Genomic DNA, 10,630 nt, shown 5'->3' with positions numbered 1-10,630 from the left:
CACTAGTGTTGACCCCCAGGTGCTAAAACCACATGCCTAGTTTTTCAGTTTGAAAAAGATATATTTAATGTTATTTAACCACTCTTCAATAGCTCTAAATAGAGTGTCGACCCTTGCTGTGTTACAGTATGAAATAAAAAACTATCTCTTTATTTTTCTTTAGGGATCAACCCCTGTATTAGCCCCTGTAATAGGGGGCAACACCAATGTCGACCCCTATATCCTGATTAACAATGCCTAATTTTTCAGTTTGAAAAAGTTTATTTAATGCTATTTAAACCACTCTTCAATGACTCTAAATAGCTAGTAATGATTTTTAGTATTCATTGACGCTATAAAGTTTTTCAAAAGGAGGGAACAAAATATCAAGAATCAAAAAAAAATCTTCTAATGAGGTTAAAGCATTTAGGGGGTGTTTAGTTGGAGAGAGTGGGGCTGAAATCAAAATCGAAATGGATGACTCCCATTCCAATCATTTGGTTGGGAGAAGTCCCATTACGATTTAAATTTCAGGGTGGAATTAGAATGGCTCAATCTATATAGAACTCAATCCCTACTCTTCTCTATGAATTCCAATTTTCATTCCAATTTGATTTTGATTTGATTCTGATCACGAATCGAATGCTTTGGAGAATTTGGCCATTCCGATTCTGATTCTCATTCTGATTTTAGTTACGAACCAAACACCCCCTTAGAGTAAGAAGCTTTCATTCCAACTCCAACCACCTCTCTTAAGTGCCACATTGCTCTTTTCCTATTTAGGAGTGCATTCAAAGGCTTCTCCATTTATTTGTAAAGTTTTTTTGTTGTTTATATAGTGCTTATTAAGGAGTTTAATTAGTTCTTATTGTATCTCTCTTACACTCATGGAATAAGTTTTTGGATGTGTCAAAACTTGGGGAAGATTGATTTGTACTTGAACAAAGCGTATTGAATTTGCTTATACCTGAGAAACAAATGATTCACTTGGGGAAAGATAGGATATTTGGTCAGTGGTATTCAACATTGTAAGTATTTAAGAATGATTAGTGGATTAAAATTTCTTAAGTATGAGCTTGAAAAGTGATGTAGGTATTGGATTTGGTATCAAACTCTATAAATCCTTTTATTTGTGATATTTTAATCTCTTATCTTGCTTCCTTGTCTTGTATAGTTGCTCACCTCCTTTCTTATCTTGCATACTTATTATACTTGCCACTGCACATCTCTTGTTTTGAAAACACATTTATTATGGTACATACCTTAAAATTTTTTAAGAACCCAAGTTACCACCCATTCTTGGGTTGCTTAACTGAGCAACAAGTGATATCACAGTCTGTGCTAAGTCTTTTCTTGATCTCACCATTAAGAGCTAAAGATTTATGACATCTAAATCGATACCTCACTTGCTAAGGGGTAGTCCATAAATAGACCTTCATTTTCAATGAACAAACTATATCTATTAGAAAGTATGAATGAAGATCTTTGTCTAAATACTAGAGTAATATATATGAAGTATCTTAGTTGATTGACTTCACACACTCACAAAATTGCTTGATGGTATGCACTCTCCCAAGCTTAAAAGTGAATAGGATCAGTTTGATAAGAAAATAGCTCAGCTCAATTCTAAAGTTATGAATATTTTATATTATTCTTTGATATGAATGAGTTTAATCATATTTCAACTTGTAATTCTCAAAAAAAAATTTTAGATAGAATAGAAATGACTCATGAAGGCACCAACTAAGTTAATGAGTCAAAGATAAATATACATATGGATAGATATGAACTCTTTAAATGGAGCCAAATGAGTCTATACTGAAATATTTATCCATTTTACCAATATTATCAAAGGTCTCAAAATTCTTGAAAAGTCTTACTCTAATAATGATCCTGCGAGAAAGATTCTTAGGTCATTGCCAAGATCATAAGAAGCAAAGTCATGCTGATTCAAGATGTGAAAGATCTCAATATTCTATCTTTGGAGGAGCTCCTCAGATCGTCCATGATACATGAATTAGCAACGAGGCAATATAATGAAGAAGAACTAAGAAAAAGAAAATAATTGCTCTCAAGTCCATCCACAAGAAGAAGATGAGTCTGAGCAATCCAAAGATGGTCACAAAGATGAAGAGATGGCTCTCATCAGCTAAAAATTTAGAAGATTCAAGAAGAAAACAAGACAATGGATGAGGAGGCCACTAGCTAAAGGGGAGCATAACAAAGAAAATATAAGGAGCAACCACTTGTATGCTACAAATGCAAGAAACTATGCCATTTTAAAGCAGATGGCCCCAACTCAAGAAACCTCCTAAGAAGTCAAAGAAAAAGGTGATGATGGCTATGTGGAGCATAGCAATGAGTCGAGCTCAGATGAAAACAGTCATAAAATAGCCAACTTGCATCTTAGGTACATAAAAATAGGATAACCTCTAAATTTTCAAATGAATTTATTTTTGATGAGCTTTAAAAGGCCTTTTATGATTCTAATGCAAGAAAATTAGAACTTAAAGAAGGAAGTAGATAGATTAAAACTAATTGTTGATAAGTTTACCTAAGTTTAGAAAAAACTTCAAATAATTCTTGATAGTCAAAGGATGTATAATAAAGTCAGTCTTGATTACAACCACTAAAAAAAACTTTTGAAAAGAATTTTTTTTTAGTATCTCTTATACAAATTTGTCCAATATTTTATATTTTAGATGTGATAAAGTAGGACATAATCATATACATATTTTTAGTATTTAGTAACTCTAATATAAAGAAAGTATAGATTCCAAAAGACGGTGGGGTGGTAGCAGAGTCACGAAGAAAAAAGGTTGCAACAGTGGGGTGGGGTTTGAAGAATTTCAAGAAGGTCGGTGGGGGGGGGGTGAGACGACAACTATTGGGTTTGGGAAGAGCCACCGGTAGTGGTGTTAGCAGAGAAGAAGAGAGGACGACGGATGGGTGGAGGTTTGGAAGGAGAGGAGGACATCAGACAGGTAAGGGCCTTGGGAGCTGAGAGAAGGCACAATGGGTGGGGGTTGAAAGGAGAGGAGGGCCAACAGATGGGGGGATGAGTTAGGGGTTTGGGGGAGAGGAGAACTGATGGGTCGGGTTTGGAGAGAGAAAGATGGTAGCTATTGGGTGGGGGCTTTGGGAGAGAGGAGGAGGGCCAATAGGTGAGAGATTTGGGAAGAGAGGAGAGCTATGGTTGGGGTTTGGGAGGAGAAGAAGATGGTAGTCGATGGGTGGGTGGTTTGGAAGGAGAGGAGAACGATGGTCGGTGGATGAGAGTTTGGGAGAAGAGGAGGACGACGGCTGGTGGATGAGAGTTTGGTGAGCTTCCTTGGAGAGAAAGAGGAGAGAGGAGGATGGTGGGTTTGGAGGAGAAGAGGATGGTTGGCTTCTTTGGAGAGAGAGAGGAGATGAAAAAAATAGAGTTGGGAGGAGAGGAGGATGGTCGGCTCTTTCATTACAAGAAAAAAGACTATTAGCGATGGCTAATTGCCATCGCTAATAGTCAGTTTGTCATTACTAATGCTATTAGCAATAGACTCCCATCACTAAAAATCTGACAGAAATAATTTTATCGCTAATTATCATTATCAGCAATGAAAATCCACTCGCTAATAAAGATAATTAGCAACGGTATTAGCAATAAAGTTCCATCGCTAATAATTTTAATTTTTTTTAATTAAATTGTTAAAAAACTATTAGCGATGGCAGTTTTGTCGCTATGCGTCGCTAATAGTTTTTTAATTTTTTAATTAAAATTTTAAAAACTATTAACGATGGTAGTTTACGTCGCTAATGCATCATAAATAATTTTTAATTTTTTTAAAAATTATAATTAATATTTTAAAATTTATTTTAATCATAATAACTAGCAATAATATTTTTTAAAATCTGTTATAAATAAGATAATAATTATGTAATACAATCATAAATATAAAATTAATTATATTATATTAAAAATATAAATTATATAATTTTACATATAAATATTACTTTATAAGTATCAAAATTGCATACATATCAAAAATATATATATATAAGATCCTCTTCGTCTCCTCCTCATCCTCCTCTTGTTCTTGTACATCTCTTCAATAGTTGGTGGATGAGAGCTGGATATCCCATCCTTAAAAAAAATAAAATATTATTAATAAATTTGATACGAAAGTGTATATATCGATATGAAAATATATATTTCGATATACTACTTTGATTCTCGAATAAATTATTCCTACATATTTATTCGATGATATAGAGCTATAGACACCCTCGACCCATCATTTGGATGGTTAGATTAAATTTTTACCTCCTAGATCTTCTTTTCGGACTCAAGCCTAAATATGTGAACCTTCTAAACATAAAAATTCAAAATAAATAAAAAAATTATTAATAGACTTATGTACTATGATGTCTGTGATAATGAGCCCAACGATTACATAGATGTAGATCTCGAAGAATTTCAATGACCATATGCAGATGGTATCTCGAAAGCTCTGAGATCGCTGGCTCCAAAATCTCTGTACAACCTTCTCCACATGTGTATCAGCTCATGTCTGGATTGTTGAGCCCTAAGAGGAAGATATCGACGAAGATCCTCAAGTTGATGAAGGGTCCAAATTATGGTCGAATCCTATGACCTGGCTCCTACTCACCCTCTAGTGGCCCTGAGCCATCCATCGAGGTCAAGAGGGGTTGACTCTGAGAGTCGGACACTGCTCCGTCTGACTTGGGGTTACTGTGACCCACGATATCTGAATCTAAGAGTATCAAGATATCATAAAGAATGTTATATTAGATAATAAAGAATAAAATAACATAAAAGAGAATATCTAAAGTATTAGAGTTCACCACAAGGTATGTGTGCCGTAGAACCATACAAGCTAGCTGCATGAGAGCTCTCTCTCCTCGGCTATGATGGCTCCGATTTGAAAAGACATAATCTATAATCTCTAAAAATAAAAATAACTATGTATCATATTAGATTAACTGTGTCTCAAATAAAATAATTATGTATCATATTTATTTAACTGTATATCATGATACCTTAATTTTGTACCATCTTCATAAAAGTAATGTGGTATTTTGTATGCTTAGAGTAGGAAGTAACATTATAATGGTTTGATTAGGAACTGTGGTTGACATAAGTATTTGTCATCTGATGGAGTTTGACTTCTATCTTTATAGCCATACTGGCATAAAGATAATACTTTTTTTTGCTTCTTTGTAGCATGTATTGTTGGATGAGAATCATTTTTCTGCTGATACATTACAGATGTTAACTAATAATCTTACATAATATCTGATCTCTTTAATGGAGGATCGACATCAGTTGGTGGGTCTAAGGATAGGTCTGCTGTAGTGCGCCATCTGCCGCAGATCAAGAACAACATTAAAGAAATTATGTTCATAAAATTTAATCAAGTATATATGAATAAAGTCGAATATATATATTCTAGATGCATTTGTGGGGTCTAGCTTCTTAGCTATAGGTAGGTCTTGATTTTCTTCTCCCCTATAAACCCAGCCACCAAGAGCCAGTGAGATAATAAGAGAGTGCCATTTTTGCTTTCAATTATAAAGAACTCCACTGCTGTAAGTTAAAAGCAAAATCCAACGACACCTATTAGCTTTAACACATCATATGGGAATAAAAAAAAGAGCCCATAGCAATGTATGGAGCCAGTTCCTTTAATATCCATTTAGTTTGGATTATTATCAGAGAAAATAAGAAGGCAACCATAAGAATATAGCGAGCAAAATCCATCAGCATCCATCAGTTTTAGACATCGTATGGGAACAAGAAAAAGAGCCCATAGCAATCTGTAGAGACATTCCCTTCAATATCCATTAATTAAGTTTGAATCATCATTAAGAAAATAAGAAAGCAACCATAAGAATATAGCAAGCAAAATTCATCGGCACCCATCAGATTTTGGACATCATATGAGAACAAGAAAAAAATCCATAGCAATCTGTGGAGCCATTTCCTTCAATATCCATTAATTAAGTTTGAATAATCATCAGAAAAAATAAGAAGACAACCATAATAATATAGCAAAAAAATCCATCGGCACCCATCAGCTTTAAGACATCATATGGGTAGAAGAAAATAGGGCCATAGCAATCTGTGGAGCTAGTCCCTTTAATATCCATTTAGTTTGGATCATCATCAGGAAAAATAAAAAGCAACCATAAGAATATAGCAACCAAAATCTATGGCACCATCAGCTTTAAGACATCATATAGGAAGAAGAAAAAGGGGCCATAATATACCTCATGCCAAATGTATTAGTTGTTTAGCATACCTCATGCCAAATGTATCATAATTATGGGCTGTCTAAATTTTTTGTTAGGTAGCTCAGCCGATAGACCTTTCAAAGTATTATCTGCAACAAAAATAAGTGACACCAACATAATATATAGCCAGTAAGGTAATAAGAGAGTGTCATTTTTGTGATCGATTATAAAAAACTGCTGTCAGCTAAAAATAGGTAAAAAGCTAAAAGATAATAATAGAGTCACATCCAATTATCCCAACCATATCCTTTCCTTACCTAAACTACCCTTGTTACTTCCTCCTTTATTCCTTCGGGCTAGGCCAAGGGCTAGAATCTAATCATCGAGTCCTCCGATCGCCACCGAGTAGATGAGCGAGCTAGAGCTGGTTCGGTGGTGGCCCGATCTCGAACCCTTGCTGTCAAAGGCAGTAGGGCTACTCTAGTCGGAGAGCTTCCCAGAGTGGTTCTGCCTCTCCAGAATAATATTAATTTAAATAATAATATTAATAATATTATTAAAATTAATTATATTATTAATAATATTATTAAAATTAATAATATTATTAAATTAAATTTAAATATTATTAATTTATGATAATAATAAATCTAATTTTAAATATTTAAAATTTAAAAAGATGAGAATGGGGTGTGGCGATAACGGAGCCATCGTCGTCATCATCGCTAATACTCACAGTGCGAGCGGCGTGGGTCCGATGGTGCGATGTTCAGCGGCTCGATGCTCCAGTGGTTAGACGCTCCGAAGGAGGGAGGTGGGGCCGCAGGTCTGGTCCGTGAGGAGAGGGGTGGGGGAGAAGGGAGAGACGGCAGGAGATGGGAAGCTCAAGGAGTGGGAAGTGCAATAATCACTTAGTCAAGCCCATGCTTCATCCAGGGTGTTGAATTTTTCTTCCCTACTTCTCTCCCATTCAACTTGTTTCACTTCCAACCTATCATGAGTCTCGGTTAATTGAGTCTCTAAGGAAGCAAACAGGTGTTCTATTGATTATATATTCTGTTGGAGTTCATTATAGGTGCTTATGATGGGTTTCAGCTCATCTTCAAAGATGACTACTTTGAACTCAAGTTCCTCCTTTCGAAAGGTTGCTCACTCAACAGTCTTGGCTAGTGAAGTTGATATTTGGTTTCAAGCAAATTAGAAGAGCCTAACTTTCAGATCAGCCAAGTTTGCCACTTGACCAACTGGGAGGTCGATAGTTAGCAATAAGATGTCAATCATGCTCTAGGTCTAGTTATCTTTCAAAACCTGCAAGATCATCTAGGTTAAGATCAATGATACTTTGAATTATTTAGCTGACCTTCACTAGAGTGCAAGGTGGAATTAAAATACAGATTGAGGGCAACTTGATCGAGTGTGTAGCAAGCCTAGCCTTCATGTGGGCTAGCAATCTAAGGATGGAATGGCCATGGGTACTACTGACCTACAAATAGGAACTGACCTATTAGAAATAGGAAATGGACAAAGAGATGAAGTTTGCTTCTTACTTTAACCTCTCTACTAGTGACCAAGGGGCTTGAATATGATAATTTAGAAAGTGGGTTGGTTGGTGCAGACTCGATATAACCTTGAGGTTTCAAAGAGATGATTGATGCTCTAGACTACAATATTGAGGTGACTCAGCCTGCATAGGTTGACCTAGTGACTGAGCTCTTGGGGGGCTCTATTGGTCGCTCTCAAAGTTTAGGAGTTTTTGAAAAGACTTAGCCTACAATGACATAATGATATTGGTCAAATCATTAGCTTTAAGTAAAGATTCTCTGTCAAATCCTTCACTATCTGTCTAGATCACTATCTCAAGCTAGTGTTTCACTTCCACTTGCTCTATGTATATAGTGGAGTAATTGGTTTAGATTTGTGAACTGTGACTTTTTTTGTTTGAAAATAGATAATTCAACCTCAGACTGAGCAAGCTAAATCAGAATGGCCACTAGCGGAGCTGTCAAACAAAAAAGATGGTGAATTAATGAAGAAATGATGTCAATTAAAAAAATTATAAATTCATCTCGATAGTCTAGAGCTATAGAGGTTGCCCTCTAATAGGCCCGTCATTCCTAATCCAAGCAATATAATCCGATCAGGATACTAATCTGCTACAATGGATTCTACTAGAGCTACTAGGTTGGCAATCCTAAACTTAGCCAGTGGCTTTGGAAGATAATATCTAGCTAGTATCTATCAAATTATCTCTTATAGCCCTAACCACTTCTTTCTAATCCTGAATTCTTACCTTCAACTCGTCCTTAACTTAAGCTCCTTATCATCTTCGAAGCTCATTGATAACTCTTAGCATGTATCATATTTAATACCATATAATTTTTTAAAGTTTTTGATAGTATTGCTCTTGAAGGATACCTTTGCCTCAGAGAATGCTGATGCTATTTTACATGTAAGCTAAATAGAGAATCACCCATCGACTTTACAGTGGCAAAGTAGGTTCCTTCACCCTTTGAATTGAGAGAGTCAGCATCAATCTGAGCAAGAATGGTGGTCACTAATTCATATTAAATTCGGATTATATACACATGCCACTATTCCATAGAATCCTTGGCCACATTGGATTTAGGGTAAAAGAGATAAATTTATAAATTGAACATGACTATTGGAAGAGAAAATCGGCTAATATATTAAATTTAGGTCGATGATTGAGAGTTGATCATGAAAGATGAGTTAAGAGAGTACAGAGTAGATAAGGACTTGCTTAGGCTAGATTGAATTGGTGAGTGAAGTAGTTCAGATAATAATATTTGACTAAACATTTATTATTTCCTACTACTCGTTACGGAACCTATGTGGAGATCTCTAGGGATAAAAAAATTACTTCACAATGCTCCCAAGTCTTTGAACTCTTCAAGAAGCATGCTACTTGAAAAAAATGAGCTAAATAGGTTTTGGAGTATATACAAAAGGGTAAAGAAAGAAATAGATCCGATGAGTAAATCTTTATAAATTTTTTTGAAGTGCTTAGAAAATAAGGAAAGGCCTTTCAAATGAGCAACGAAAGGACCAACTAAGAAAGATTTAAGAATGTGGTCATAAGAGGATGAACCTTCAAAAAATAAGTATAGCCGGAGTTGGAAGATTCATAGACGCCCATCACAACTTCAAGTATTTGAGGTGAGTTTTCTTAGGCCTTAGTACAACCAAGACCAAGGGTACTAAGGCTATAGGCGAATCTTCGATCAGTGTGATGGACAGTTGGAGCTGTCCCTTTATAATTTTGAAAAGATCGAATTTGTAAACTTAAGCAAGAAAAAATGTCCATATTTCTATTGGGTAATTGGCCCACTTCGCTAGCAAAAGACTTTTATTTCAGAAGTGTAGTTAATTATTTTGCTAAAATCCAGACCAAATTAATCCTCTAGAACTTCAACCAGGGTATTTGCATTAAAAACTTCACTTGTAAGTCTAAGACTTAACAAAGCTCCTAAATTTAGAAGATTAAGGACGGACATTTTATGATAGAGGTGCAAAGAATTCATTGAGGGATATCAAAAATAGAAAGTATTAAGAATTAGGGGCCAATTAGCTACAGAAGTAGACTTTTAAAAAGATTAAAAAAATATCTAGGAGGACATTCACCTCCTAGGCAGGAGCAAAGGCCCCTAAAGATTAGTGTTGGTTGGCCAAGGTTGGCCACAATTGGAGTTTTTTTTCCAACCTAAAATCTTAAAATTTGGTTTATTGTAAAGAAAGGTTTTGTCAAGGCTAGGGGAAGATGGAGGAAAAGATTCACGGATAGAAAAACCTAAAGAATCTTGGATGAGTACCTATGTGTCTACTTATCTAAGAATGCTCTAAGGTCTCTTCTCATGTCCATTGAGCAATGACTTGATATGGATTCTCTTTACTCATTTTGATTGGTTAGGATGATGACAAAAGTTTGGAGGATGTAGGAGACAATGAGAATGAAGGGATGGGTCAATTTACGAATGACGGTTGCTTGTACCTTGATGAACTTTGATGGAATTTGGTTTGTTTACGGGATCCTAGGAATCAGATCATAGTAATTTTTGAGGAACAATATATATCACATGAACATGTGGCTGCTTCATAGAGTAGAGAAGACATATCAGGTCATACCTTAAATAGGGGTAAAGATAAATCCAAAGAGGCATAGGAATCTCGATGGATGAATTTATTTAAATACTTTTGGCACTGAGATTCAATAAAAGTATCAGACATGGTGTCTGGTATATCCATCATGCTTCTAATTAACAACCATTGAGATGTAGGAGGTATTGTTTATACTACATCTGATTGGTAATGATATATAGGGATCAACATATGCACAGCAATGTGATAGTATCAGAAAAAAATAATGAATGAGGATCTACAATTCAAGTGCCCAGAGTCAATG

The sequence above is a fragment of the Elaeis guineensis genome, chromosome 4, assembly GCF_000442705.2.
Source record: "Elaeis guineensis isolate ETL-2024a chromosome 4, EG11, whole genome shotgun sequence".
Lineage (NCBI taxonomy): Eukaryota > Viridiplantae > Streptophyta > Magnoliopsida > Arecales > Arecaceae > Elaeis > Elaeis guineensis.
Note: the sequence above shows the minus strand (reverse complement) of the source record.